This window comes from Paroedura picta, chromosome 9 (genome assembly GCF_049243985.1).
Source record: "Paroedura picta isolate Pp20150507F chromosome 9, Ppicta_v3.0, whole genome shotgun sequence".
NCBI lineage: Eukaryota > Metazoa > Chordata > Lepidosauria > Squamata > Gekkonidae > Paroedura > Paroedura picta.
The window spans coordinates 17,652,601-17,668,097 of NC_135377.1; positions in this window are offsets into that span (position 1 = coordinate 17,652,601).

The window sequence follows — 15,497 nt, forward strand, 5'->3', positions numbered from 1 at the left end:
TGGAAAGTGGATCTTTTCAAGTTGTCCTGTTTGGCTCTTGCCCCTTAGGGAGGCCAGCCGTGTTTTGATTTTGGGAGACCTCGGAAAGGAGTCGAGGGCCAAAGTTACCATTTGATGTAGCGCCACACAGTGGCAGGCAGTTAGCACTGCAGGTTCTTTAAAGTACGGAAGTATGGATCGTTTTGCTGCTCTTCTCCTCTCCCCAACCCCTGCTTTGGGGTCAGGAAGAGTTCTATTTAGTCCTTCCCAGTAGCCAGCTAGGACCACTAGAGCCCAATGTTTGGTTCCTACATTAGGGATGAAAAATCGAATCCTAATTAAGAAATAAAGAACACATCAGAGAGCTTCCAAGTAGCACATAAGCTAATGAAGTGGAAAGAGAAACAGAAATACAGCCTACAGGTTGTTTAGATTTATGAATTGCCTTTGTGTTTCAGTCACACAGTGGAAACAATCAGTGATGTTTTTGGAAGCCTGAGGACCTGCCTGTCTTGATCGAAAAATGGGCAAATGGCTCAATTTCTAGGAAGGCCGTGTCACATTCCTTACTCCGATTAGCACATATGTCACAGGTCTCCTCAAACACTCAATCTGGATCAGACCATCCAAAGGAGCATAGCTTTTAAACATCTACACCTACACACGACAGGGGAGTCAGTGAAGGGGAATTTCACTCCTTCTCTGATCCCTGTTTCCCATCCTTTCTCCCTTCCCTTCTACTCTTTGTTGAGCTGATTTTCTCATCTGCTCCTCCTTAAGAGCCAGTTTGGTGTAGTGGTTAGGAGTGCAGACTTCTAATGTGGCGAGACGGTTTGATTCTGCATTCCCCCACATGCAGCCAGCTGGGTGACCTTGGGCTCATGACAGCACTGATAAAACTGTTCTGACCTAACAGGGATATCAGGGCTCTCTCAGCCTCACCCACCCCACAGGGTGTCTGTTGTGGGGAGAGGAAAGGGAAAGCGATTGTAAGCCGCTTTGAGCCTCCTTCAGCCAGAGAAAAGCAGCATATAAGACCAACTCTTCTTCTTCTTCTTCTTCTTCTTCTTCTTCTTCTTCTTCTTCTTCTTCTTCTTCTTCTTCTTCTTCTTCTTCTTCTTCTTCTTCTTCCCCTGCTGACCAGGGCCCATTCTGCACATAGAGGATAACGCACTTTGAATGTGCTTTGACAGCTGGATTTTCCTGTGCGGAACAGGAAAATCTACTTTGAAAGTACATAGAAAGTGCATTATCTATTGTGTGCAGAATAGGCCCAGCTTTCAGTTTTACAGCAGGCTAAATAACTGATGAAATCATGCAAAGCCACCTCATGAGATCACAGCAACCATTTTAGGTTGGCAAGGCTGTGATGGACTGCCTTTAGTCCACCCTCCTAGAAAATCCTTCCCTTACATGGGAGAAGGTAGATACCAAGCAGCATCAGCCAATGAGAGGTTGTAGAACCTCTGAGGAGGAGGAGAATTAAATGGAGGAAAAGTGGGTCATCATCTTTGGGTCAGGAGCTCTTGCATGAGTCAGTGTTTAATTCACTTAAACAAGGAAAATTTGATCAATGACAATAGTTGAGCTGTTTAACAGTGCAATCCTAGAAACACTTTCCTGGGTGTAAGTCCCACTGAATTGATCTGAATGGGGTTCTGAGTAGATATATTTAGGTTAGCACTGTTCATCTCATAGGAAAATGCCCCAGTGCTTATAATGACCACTGTTCAAGCTCCTCTTCACAAGCCCTGTTCTTGATGTCCTCATCTGCAGCAGTGAGGTCCACAGCAATCAGAAACATGGCTTTTTCAGTGCTGGCACCTCACCCATGGAATGTTCCTCACCTTGAAGCTCACCTGGCACCCACACTCCTAAATGCCAAGTCAAAATGGTTTCCTTCTAGTTTTTGACCAGTGGGTTGATCTGTTTGCATTGTTTTTATTGCGTGCTTCTAGCCAGAATACCATTTTATGAGGAAAATTATGGGCTGCTAAATGTTTTGTGCTGTTTTTATGGTCTGGCTGGGTTTTTAATGGGTCGTTAATATGAATTATTTAATGGTATTTTATGATTTTATGGTGTGTTACTTTATGAGTCTCTGGATAGGTTTTGTGCATATATTTTCCCCAACAAATAACATTTAACCATTTGTGAGGTACTTCAGCTGGCATCAGCAAGCGAGCCGATGGTCCCCAAAAACAGGGAGGCAATTTGAGACCTCAGCAGACTGCAAGATGGGACCACATCTGAGTCTCAGCTGACATCTAAGGGTGCCAACTTTGATGCCAGCTCTTCCAGCCTCCAGCACTGACAGCCCGTGACTGCTGGAAAGTGGGAAAGCCAGCTGCAGAGCCCTCCGAAAGCAGTGGAGAGCCAGATGTGCCTGGAATAATTGCCCACCCCTGTTCTAGGAGGTCCAAGCTTCAAAGCTCTTCACCGTTCCGGAATCTTTCCAACTTCAAATTCTTCTGTTTCCCAATGCGCTTCAAGGATTCAGGCAAATAGCCTGAAGAGAGTCACCAGAAGAGGTAATAAACCTCAAATATATGTTATTAATTTCAATTGATAATGCTAGAAAACAGTATGGAGCTAATCTTGTCTACCTTTGAATGCTTCTGTGTACTTACCTTGTACACTCCCAAGCATGGCATCAACATGTCACAGACTCTTGCTTTTTTACCTTATCGTTTGCTTCACTTCAAGCATCAAGTGACATGTGCTTTGACCCACACTGTTTTCATGCTACCGTCAGTCTGCTACAGTCAAGGTGATCATGCTGGGAAAAGTCAGAGGTGGCAGGAAAAGAGGAAGACTCAACACGAGAAGAACTGAGTCAATCTAGGTCCTCCATTTGCAAGACCTGAGCAAAGCTGTTAAAAATGGGATGTTTAGCATTCTGGGAAGTTTCAAGAGGGTGGCAGGTTACAGTGGGTGAGTGATAGGGTTGTGAGTATCCTGCATAGAGCAGGGGGTTGGACTAGATGACTCAGGAGGTCCCTTCCAAATCTATGATTCTATGATTCTGTGATTCTAATTTTGTGGGGTCACCTGGAGTCAAAAGCAGCTTGATGGTTATTAACACACACTCACAAATTTGTTCGCTTGGGGTTTTTTTACAAGACTCCTTGATGTTTTGACCAGGAAAATAAAGCAGTATCTGTTTTTAAACAGAAATCCACATGCATACATGTTAATACAAGCAATGGGGCAGCTCATATATCACATTATCAATATGTGGAGCAAAAGGAACATTAGACACAGTAAGAATTAGGGTCAGCAGGAATGGAAGGACTCAACTCCTTTTCTTACTGAAAATAATTCATCACACTAAGTAAAAGCCACTAGATGTCAGTCTAAGACAAAAAATGCACAGCAAGTGGCAACTGCTCCAGGGATCTTCGGGAAGGTTGGCTCAGGTGATTGATGGATTGGCCTTTCAATTCATATAATAATGATGTTTATTTTTGTATCCTGTCTTTCCTAATAGCTCAGGGCAGGTATGTGAAAACAATACGTTTCTTAAAAACTGGTGTCAGTATCAAAACATCTATATCTCTTGGGAAGGAGGAGGAAAGTGAGGCAATAGATAGGACAGCGTAGTTCGTTTTCCTCTCGTTAGGTCATCCCAGGTGTCCATTTGAGCAATTTATGCAGAGAACCGGCCCTGAAAGCACTTTAGTTTTAACTGCTTGTAGGAAGCCCTTCCTTTTCTGTTACTTTCACAGTAATTCATGTGGACAGGGCATCATCAGCTAACAATGTTGAGCTATGTCCTTGTCGTTTAGATGTTCAATGGCAAGGACATTGCTGGGGTAACACAGGAATGAAGTCAAAATAATGGGCGTCAGGAGGACAGTCAACTTTCTTACACAACAGGGACCAGTTATTTCATGTCTTAGCATTAACTATCATCTGCAGATTCCATGGGCAGCAAGAATCACAAACAAGGAAATAGTAGAGTGCATAAAGCCCGATATCTCACTGGAAGGCAAAATCATGAAACTCCAGCTCCTAAAAGAGCAATTATGCTAGGATTGGTTACTGGTAAAAGGAAACCAGACCGACAAGGAACACAGTGGTTAGATACAATCAAAATGGACACTGGCCAGAGCATTATACTACTAAAAGAAGCAGTGCAAGATCGAAAAACATGGTGACAGTTGACCCATAGGATTGCCAAGAGGGAGAGGGCTAGAAGCCAGTGCCCTGCATACGCACGCACATCCTATTTGTTTTCAACAAAGTTGTGGTACAAGATAAAGCCAACAACCAAGGCTACCATTTCAGATTTCAGAAGGAGAACAAGATTGTGAGAAAGATCTTTGGGCCACCCTCAGAAACTCTTTGCCACCCCATTGGTGAGACATTCTAGCACTCCAGAGATTAGTTTTGTTCTAAGGAAAGACCTTTAGGACAGGGGTAGTCAACCTGTGGTCCTCCAGATGTCCATGGGCTACAATTCCCATGAGCCCCTGCCAGCAGCTGGCAGGGGCTCATGGAAATTGTAGTCCATGGACATCTGGAGGACCACAGGTTGACTACCCCTGCTCTAGGAGACTTGCAGCCTCAACATCACATGCATTGTCAGCCATCACCTGTCTTGTCATTATTTACGTCAATTGCTAAATATAAGTTACCAGTTGGAGAAAGTTGAATCCAGGTTGTGTAACTCTTTCTTGGTAAATAAGGCTTTGTCTTATGTTTCGGAGAACAATAAAATGCCTCGAGCTGAATAAATTGATTCTTCCTGACAAACGCACAGCTTTGCTACGGTTTCCTCTTGCTGATATTCCTATGGTCCTGTTTTCAGCTGGCTTCAGTATATAAATATTTCAGCAATCTATTCCTCCATCACTTTCACTAATTAGCCTGAGTTCAGGATTCTGTGTTACCTTGGGAACTGCTGATGACATCAGAGAGGGCAACACGGACAAGAAAGAAGAAATCAGTAATGATGGAAAATTCCTCGCCAACAACTTTTAAAAGGCTTCCAGAGAGACAGGAAGACAAAAAAAAATTATAATAAACTACAGAGCTGGTCATAACATATGCAGAAATGAGGATCAGCCTGTGAAACTTTAGTTTCTCAACCAGTTCTTTTATTTTTCTCTGCTGCACACTAAATCTTGCATCAGCAACTATGGGGCCACAGAGTGAATGTGCATACTGAGAGAGCCAGTGTGGTGTAGTGGTTAAGAGCAGCAGCCCCTAATCTGGAGAACTGGGTTTGATTCCCCACCCCTTCACATGTAATCAGCTCGGTAAACTTGGTCCAGTCACAGTTCTCTCAGAGCTCTCTCAGTCCCACCTCCCTCCCAAGGTGTCTCTTGTGGGGAGCGGAAGGGAAGGGGATTGTAAGCCACTTTGAGACTCCTTTGGGTAGTGAAAAGCAGAGGACAAAAAAAAAAACCATCTCTTAAACTTTCTGTGTCCCAATGCTAAGCAATGACTCACATGTTTTTCTGACTTTGAGGAGCCCTGGAAGTGATGTCAGCTAGCCACGCCTCCCTGTCATGTCCCCCAGAAGTGTCATGTCACAGGAAGTGACATCACCACCTGCATGAAGAAGAAGAAGAAGAAGAAGAAGAAGAAGAAGAAGAGTTGGTTCTTATATGCCACTTTTTTCTACCCAAAGGAGGCTCAAAGTGGCTTACAGTCGCTTTCCCTTTACTCTCCCCACAACAGACACTCTGTGGGGTGGGTGAGGCTGAGAGAGCCCTGATATCACTGCTCGGTCAGAAGAGTTTTTTCAGTGCCATGGCGAGCCCAAGGTCACCCAGCTGGCTTCATGTGGGGGATTGCAGAATCAAACCCGGCATGCCAGATTAGAAGTCTTGTTAGATTAGAAGACTGTAAGCCGCTTTGAGCCTCCTTTGGGTAGGGAAAAGCGGCATATAAGAACCATCTCTTCTTCTTCTTCTTCTTCTTCTTCTTCTTCTTCTTCTTCTTGAAGGAGCTCTCTAGGACAGAAGAAATGCCTATGAGCTTGCCTTCACAATGCATGTTCTTTGTAATGCATGTGTGCGACTGTGTTTGTTGTATACAAACACTTTTATAGAGCTCAATAAAACTCATGCACACATTGCTGCAGACCTACAAAGCAGCCTTTTTATTGTGAGCATAAACATTGGGCAGAAATGTAAAGGAGCCAGAAAAGCAAGTCTAAAGGGTCGAGGTTTTCTGCAGCCCACATTATTAGGAGGCTGTACATTTAACCCTGTGATGGTCCAATGGCCACAATCCTTCCAAGATTTGCCCCATTACATTGCATTAGGGCTGCCAACTGGCTGGAGAAAGAAATGTCCTGTTCTTTTAAGAGAGGCTAAATGTGTAGTAATGGGCAGTTTTAGCCTTTCATGCCCATGCCCTTTCCCCCTCCCCCTTTAAGAATATGTTATTTCTGTTTTAAAAATTTATAGAAATGGCTGTAGCCAGTTTGGACCCAGAGTGCAAGAGCAGTTAATAAAACAGCTCCTGTATCCCCAGCTGCAAAAGCACCCCCTCCAACACTCTGGTCTACAACAAGAAACAGAAGGCCTGGAATCTGAGCGAGGGAACAGCAAACTAGATATTTCCTTTTAGGCAACTTTAGAAAGCTATTAGTTGTATAGTGGTTAAAATATTGTTTACATTCGATCCCTAGAGACAGTCTGGCCTGCAGCAGGAGAGGGACAGCCTAGAGCTGGATTGAGGAAACTGCTAATTTCTTTACAAGCCAGGGTTGCCTAATCTCCTGCTATAGCAAAATCCCTTCCACCAGCAACGCCCACTGTCCATTTCTTCCCTGCTGGCTGGTGAGAGAAAAATAAATGTACAAAGTGCCATTAGCACAATGTTGTTAAACCACTCTAGGAATAGCCAGGAACTCTATCATTTTATCACAGAGTTTCCGGTGATTCCTAGAGTGGCATTATGTCACTTCTGGATTGTCCCTAAATGTAGTTCTTCCATATTGCTGGCACACCACCCTCTGCTCCACGTTCCGCCCAGCGTCTGCCAGTTCCCAGCCACTAGTGGCAATCTCATTACAGGCCAAAAACAGAGAAATAAAGTATCAAGAGCACCAGCATAATCGGCAGGTAGAGCATTCAGGGAAGAAGCCCTGCACGTCTCTAAATTAACACGGGCTTTTCCTTTTCTTTATGTTACTGAGCACAATCTGCTTGAATATTTCTCTGTTAAGTGTACCGTTTTTGGATGGCAGTCCTTAGGTGGGGCCTGGGGATAACACAGTTTCACAACTCATCTCCAGGTAACAGAGATCAGTTCCCCTGGAGATAATGGTTGTTCTGGAGGGTGGGCTCCAAATCCCATCCACTCCCAGCTCCTCTCCTAAAGTGTCCAGGTACTTCCCAACCCAGAGCTAAAAAATCCTATCTCTACAAAGCTCCATAGAATTTATAGTTCAGTTATAACAGAGGTTATAAAGGGGTTTATGCTAAATTTTTAGAGCCTCTTGTGGCGCAGAGTGGTAAGGCAGCAGACATGCAGTCTGAAAGCTCTGCCCATGAGGCTGGGAGTTCAATCCCAGCAGCCAGCTCAAGGTTGACTCAGCCTTCCATCCTTCCGAGGTCGGTAAAATGAGTACCCAGCTTGCTGGGGGGTAAATGGCAATGACTGGGGAAGGCACTGGCAAACCACCCCGTATTGAGTCTGCCATGAAAATGCTAGAGGGCGTCACCCCAAGGGTCAGACATGACTCGGTGCTTGCACAGGGGATACCTTTACCTTTACCTTTATGCTACATTTATGCTACATCTGAGGTTTTTGAAGCAATTTCATCATTGCTAGACAAGCCACGGGGTGCTAAAATGCTAGGTGACAGTAGCATGGAGGTAAATAGCAACAACTTACAAATAGCATTCAATCAACCTCTATTAAAGGTACAGGACTCCCCACCCCACGCCAGAAGCTGGCAACCCTAACTAAATAAATATGCTACACCAGCTTCTGCACACTGGAAGTAAAAACAGCTCAGGTGCCATTTGTGCTGCCAGAAGCGTACCTTGTACATTTGGAAGGCTGCCCTGGAGATTAGGAGCAGCTATCTGCAGAGGTCTGGTATAAATAACCCAAATAATTTTTTTTTTAATTTATTGCATTTATTACCTGCCGCTCTCGATAAAAGTCCCGCGGCAGGTTACAATAACAATAAAACCCCCAATACATAAGCATTAAAAAATCCAATAATCCATAATAAAAATAATATCCCCGTGGTGAGCAAATGCAAAGAGACCCACCCCCCAGCAATCCCAGCTATGGTTTAGATCCGTGAAATTCTCGCGGAGTGGCAGTTCTGAGGATCAATGGTGATCAACACTGTTGCTGGGAAAGCCATGAAAACCTTCCTGTAGCACCAGTGATTAAATTGTCGGGATTTTCAACCACCCACAGGTGTGGCTCTTGTTCTGATAGCTGTCAGCAGGGAGTTGGGTTTTGTTGGAAGTTGGGCTATTTGTGAGCAGCCTGAACGGCTTGAGCATTTTATGTTCTACGCATTCAAACAAGGTAGTCCAGTTCAATCAGCAACAGTCACACATCCCTGTTTTCGCACAGCTCCATGTCAATCCGGTCCCCCGCCAAGGACCTGTGACTGCTTCGCAACAACACAAAGAGGGATCAACTAGTTATTAATTTAGAAATGAGCATTTGCCACTGGATCTGTTTAGACTGGCAGCATTTTGCGCATGCGCATTTTCAGGTGTTGCGCATTTTCAGCCCCTGTGAATGCTACTAAGGGACTGGAAGGCTTCTGACGTTACGTTTATTGACTTTCCTTTCTAAAGAAATGATGGATGAAGATTTTAAATCAGAAGCGGGCGCATAGACGATTTAAATGAAAAAGAGACACACTGTTTCCAAACTGCTTCATTTCACACTGCAGAGGCATAAATCACATATTTGAACACTCCTCCATATAAAAAAGTTTCCTGTGTGTGTGTGTGTGTGTGTGTGTTTCAAACCACACACACAAAAACAGTATGTTAGAGGAAGGTTGTACTGGAAATCTTCTTTTTGACAGTTTTCTCTTTTTTTGATATAGCCCCGGGATTTTTTGTTTATAAATGGAAAGGCCCTTCCATCTTTTCAACTTTCTTTTGTTTAGACTATTTTTATCCAACTTTTCTCCCACTTTATGAACTTAAAGCAGCTTATATGTCTATAATGTGCCATCATGTTTCAAGTGATTTACAATGACCCCAGCAATGTACATTCAAGGCAAGTGAGAAGCAAGGGTGGTTTGCCATGTATCCCATCCAAGCACTGACACCCCCCCCCCCGAGATTCTGAGATCTGACAAGATTGGGCTACACCATACCATTCCATATCCCAAACATGACAATACAGGATACACTAACATCTAAAATTCAATGGGTCCCCTTGAGATTCCTTTGGGCAGCAAAAAGCAGGGTATAAAGAACAATTTGTCTTCTTCCCCATGATAAACCTCAAGGAATAAGTTCCTTGGGGCTGCGGTTTGTACTACTGGGTATAGTTTGCCGTGGGTTAGATCCTGTTGTGTGCATCATTTAATGTGCCATGTTAATGCTCCTGCCTTGCTTTCGTTCTGCTCTTGGACTTCCAGCTGGTTTCACAACCCAAATCCTATTGAATGTCCCGGGATGGACTCACTTTAGGTATTGACTCACTCTGGGTGGCTCACCTTGAATCCAAGTGAGAAAAGCGGACTATAAATAAAATTTGAAAAATTATAAGAATACGGAGGAAATGAGTCCCAAGAATATCCTAAGCACGATTTCACGAGCCCAGCACATGCAAGCTCTCAGACTGAGGTTGCACCAGAGGCCTCAATATCTGGTCACGTCCAGCCTTTATGTTCCCTGCCAAAAAGGAGGAATAAACTCTCATCTCAGGTCAATGCTCCCCATTGCCTTCCCTCCTTGTGTTTCATTACCTGCAGCAAAGGTGGGACTCTAGTTCAGCCGTATCCTGTTATCATCCAACTTATCTTTTCACCCCAGCCAGCCTCCTTATGCCCGTTTCCCTCCCTCCAACATCCAGGGGTAGTTTTACTCCTTTGATTGCTGCTTGTAAGGACACCACAGTTCCAACTGCGCATGGAGTAGACCAACATAGAATGGACCAAATGCATTTCAACTCCGAGGGGTCTTTCTCAGTGGTCACATCATCGTGAGGAATGCACTCATGTATAAAATCAAAAGGCTTACTGGGTGGCAAAGAAAAATCTGTTAGGTGCTGCCCCAACTAGTCCTTCTAATGCAGTGGTTCTCAACCCGGGGGTTGGGACCCCTTTGGGGGTTGAACAACCCTTTTGCAGGGGTCACGGCAGGGTGAGCAGCTTGGCCAGGGGCGGGGCGCTGCCACTGTTGCTGCTCTTCCTGCATGTGCCCACGCTTGACTTCCAGCCACTCCTGTAGTGTCTCCAGCGCAGCGCAGTCTCCCACCAGGTGCTCCAGGTAGCAGGACAAGAGGCAGGACTGAACTGAGAAACCCCAGAAAAAAAACAATTTAATATAATCATGAACAATTGATCTTCACGCCATTGGTCAGTTTTGGTTTAATTTCTGTGAAAGAACGCTTGCATAATTTTATGATTGGGGGTCACCGCAACATGAGGAATTGTATTAAAGGGTCACGGCATTAGGAAGGTTGAGAACCACTGTTCTAATGTAAAAGTATCTGATTTGGAGCCCACCTTCTAAAATATGCACTTCCAGAGGCCACCACTCTCTGCTCTCGGTCACCAGTGCATTCCTACGTGTGTCATAAAAAGCTTTGTAAGGACAAGCCATCAAATTCTCTTTCTGGATATCTTGAAAGCCCTGGTAAGCATGGCTGAGAAGGTTTAGCCCAGGGGTAGTCAAACTGCGGCCCTCCAGATGTCCATAGACTGCAATTCCCATGAGCCCCTGCCAGCAAACGCTGGCAGGGGCTCATGGGAATTGTAGTCCATGGACATCTGGAGGGCCGCAGTTTGATTATCCCCGCTTTAGCCGCTCCAGAGCACCGGCTTCTGCTCCTTAATGGCTACAATGGCTGCTCCTTAATGGCTAACCTTGCATGGAACACATCCTGTTCGTTCCAAATGGACACGGTCTGCTAGCCAAAAAGCTTAAGGGACAGTGGCCAAATTAAAAGGGAAAGGAATACAATCTTGTAAGATATCCTCCCTGCAGCCCAAGACCAGCCCGGGGGAGGGGGCGGGGGTGGGGGCGTACAGAGCTTAATTCTCCATTTATGCAAAAGGCAGCAGCTGACAATTTGGGCTGCAGAGCCTCATGGCTGGGGAATGCATTTCATTAAGAACAGAGCATGAAAGGTGGCAGCTGGTATTCGTGATGCTGAGCGATTGCCAAGCAAGCCGCCACAATGCGTGTGCCAAGTGCCCGTGAACTTTGGCTAAGCTTCTGACACAGCAGCAGTAAATATTCAGGAGGTGACATGGCTGTGCTGAAGTCAGACCGCGGCTCTCACTTCACAGCCATTACTTGCAGGGATGACGTCGTTCTCTGTGCTTCCTTTGTTTCCCAGGAAGGGCAGGCTAAAACATTCTCCCCTTGCTTTGGGCTAGCACAGATGTAGTTCTGCTCAAGTCTCCGAACCCTGGTAGGAAAAACCAAAGAACAAGGCAGGCTGGGAGCCCATCCGTTCCCTCTCATAGGAATAAGATTGCTCTCCTTTTCAAAATTGGGGCTAATCAAGCACTGGCCTTTCTGCTGCCCATGGTTGCCTGCCAACCACAGCCAGAAACTCTGGTTAGAGGAAGATTTAAACATTATGGTTTGAGCTTGGCGTCCTTATAGGAAATGCCAGCAGGGGCGCAATGATGCTCAAAAATGCGGTTCCTGCACATGAAAAGCCCAGTTGGAGCAAAGCAGTCTTCAAATGTGAAAAAAAAGAGAAGAATGTGATTTCTCCATGCACACCAAAATTGCAGATAGTGCCTTACAGAGAAAGGCAACCTTGGCTGGTTCTGCACTTTGTTTATTCCAATGTGCGCTGAATACAGATCAATTTGAACGGATCGTCCTATATCCCCCCCCCCTTGATGCAGTAAGTGTTCTGCACGTGATTGGGGATGCTCAGAAAAGGGAGAGTAGGCAAGCGCATCAGGAGGCTATTTCTTTCTTTTCTTGAAGGGAGGAGGGGAATTGGAGATAGCAGCAGAGGGGAAATAAATCCAAGAGGCAAATCTCTGCTCAGAGAAGTTAGGGCTTGTGGAGCACAGTCACTTTAAGGGAAGCCTTGCAACCCAGAACCAGAAAGTCCTTGAACTGACACCCTGGCCAATCAAGGAACACTCTTCTGCTCCTATGCCTGAGAGTAAATTAATTCGCAAAAAGGAGCCATCTATACATTGACTCATGGCGATTTTTCAAATAACGAGGATATATCCACTCCAGGATATCACGGGGGAAAGGTAGGGCGACCACAAATCAATCATGCATGTTGCAGAGAGAAAATTTAAAGCGCCCCAAATCAAAGTGGAAATTGAATTCAGTGTAGACTGCTGAGATTCATTCAAACTGGGAGTGGGTAAAAAGCCCCATGCACCCTGATTTCATTAGCATTGTAACTATATTGCTTTTAAAGGTTGAGGAAATAGAATCCATGGTTTATTTCTCCAGAAGAACTCCCATCGTCACTTTGCAAACTGCCTGTTGCTTTACAGAGGAGGAAAGCAGAAGTTCGGTGGGAACACTTTCCCAAACTTAACTTACACTTCATAACTTCGGGCACCAATTAAATGTTGCCATGAAAATCATTTTAAACCAGTCCTGACCAGTTTAAAAACCCACGTATCATGGCAGCCTTCTTCCTTTTCCCTTGCAGTATCCATTGTCAGAATCTATTCATCCTCTCTTGGGAGGCATATCTCAGACTGTCAAAATAGGAGAGGAAAGCCTCTAGTGCTATTGTGCTTCGCTGCAAGTGAATTCAAACCTGGCGGTGGGTTACAAGGAAGCACGCACGCTGGACAAAAGCAAAAGGAGATTAATCGAAAGGCAAGAGCTGCACACCTGTAACACAGTGGAGAACAGAGAGCCAATGCAGAAAGGGATGAGAATATCCTACAGAGCAGAGAGAGGGCAGGACGAACAGACAAAGGAATGCAGACACAGGGAGGTTGCATACAACAAACGGAGTTCACTAGAGGTGAAAAGAGAAAAGTTGGGGGATAACAGAGTAGGGGTGGGGGCAGGAAATCTCTTTCACTGGAGGTTTCATGCCAGGCTGCAGGCTGGAGTTTTAGTCATGGCAGGTTGCCCCACCTCTTCCTGCACCCACATGAGGGAGCATTTGGCCTGGTGCACCTCATCCACCCCCTATCTGTGCTCCTGATAGGGGAGTGGGGCAGTGAAGTTCCCAGTGCATAAACAGTCTTTATGCACTGCATAAAGTTTAAGTTGCAACCTGTTTTTCTCCCCATGGATAACATAGTGACGCGGCCTTTTGAAAATCGCCCTCCGAAAAGCCTTTCACACAATGTTGTGGGCAGAGAAGACCATCACAGGAAGTGTTTGTGTTCAGGACCGACATGCATTTGTTGGAAGACTTGCAGACTGCACACACACAGAGACATTATGATCAAGAGCTCTAAATAAGCAAAAATTCCCAACTGTGGACAGAAAGGCTGATGTATTTGCAGAACTGTTTGCATTGGTGGTGCTGTTTGGATCAGATTCTGGGTCGCTGGCTCATCAGCTTAGTGTATGGGAGCGTCAAAAGGAGATGGTATTCTTCAACAGCAAGACTGTTATACTGTCTAAGGGCAGAGGCCAGTCCGACCAGCCAGGGGCAGTCCAGTCTCCCAATGAACACCCAAAAACTGGGGGCAGAGGCAGTTTCTATGATACAACCCCCCACCACATACCTTTTCGCCAGAATGCCACATGGAAAGCTTAGATTTATTTCAATTGTGCTGCCCTGACACAATGTCATTTTTTTGGGGTGTACATATCTTTAGGAAGCAAATAACTAAACTATACAATACATACCATTTAAAGTCCTTGCTTTCCCCTAGAACCTCAGACCAATTCCTTATTACATTCACTGACACCAATCTGGCTGATAAAGAACAGCAAGTAGTCTAGGGCAGAATTTGTGCGCTTAGAATATTATCTAAAGCTTTGGAGATGAATCAGGCTTCTTATCTCAGATGTTTCTGCAGCAGGACACCAAAGAAACATCATCATCATCATTTGAGCTTTTTCTTTTTCTTTTTTTTTTGTACACTGCTTTTTACTGCCTGAAGGAGTATTAAAGAGGCTGACAACCATCTAACCTTCCACTCTCCACTTCAGCCAACTGGTGAGGTAGGTGGGGCTGAGAGAGCTCTGAGAGGACTGTGACTGGCCCAAGGTCTCCCAGCTTGCTGCATGTATAGGAGTGGGGAATCAAACCCAGTTCTTCAGATTACAGGCTGGCGCTCTTAACCATTACACCAAGCTGGTTCTCAATGACTCAAAACATCTTTCCACGCTGCTTCCCCTCTCACAATAACAACCTCGTAAGGGTGGTTAATCTGAGAGATTGTGATGGTCACCTGGCAGACTCTGCTGCTGCGGCCGCCACCATTGGCCTCCTCCCTGCCTCTCATGCCACACTTGGGGAGGGTGCGGGATGACTGACATAATGTCCATTACAACTTCCATTACACTCCAGACCTGAATGCAGCATAAGATGTGTTCCACATCAAAAAGATTACCGTGTCTTAATCCAAGAGCCAGTTTGGTGTAGTGGTTAGGAGTGCGGACTTCTAATCTGGCATGCCGGGTTCAATTCTGCACTCCCCCACATGCAGCCAGTAGGGTGACCTTGGGCTCGCCACAGCACTGAGAAAATTGCTCTGACCGAGCAGTGATATCAGGGCTCTCTCAGCCTCACTGTTGTGGTGTCTGTTGTGGTGTCTGTTGTGGGGAGAGGAAAGGGAAGGCAACTGTAAGCCACTTTGAGACTCCTTTGGGTAGAGAAAAGCAGCATATAAGAACCAACTCTTCTTCTTCTTCTTCTTCTTCTTCTTCAGGCACTTGAAAATTCAAATGGAAAAAAGACAGTTATATCAAAAGAAGTGGGGGATGAAAACAGGAATAAACAGGAGGGTGGAAATGTTCATGATTTCAGTTTATGCATTGTTAGGCTGTCTTGGCAGGGAATGGGGATAAGAGACTGTGCCAATAGAAAAGGTAACCTTTGAAGAAGGGTTTGAAGGAAGTGAAATGATGAAGGAAATATACCGATGAGTTCACCTATGCAAGCTGTAAATACAGAACTTGGACTGGAACCACTAGCTAGCCTTTCTCTTTGAAAATAATTCTGTATGGACAGTATGTCTCCTGCTTTGGAAAGAAACGATTCCATTCGTAAATCTCTCTCCTTGACAGATGGCATTTGGAAGGAATTTAAAAGCAAGGCCGCCTAAGTGGTTTCACATGGAAGGGCACGGTATGTCTTGAAGGGGTATAAATGCCAAGATAGGCAGTAAAAGATGGTTTCGGGTTACCGAGCAGTTGAGAGGTTGCTGCTGGATT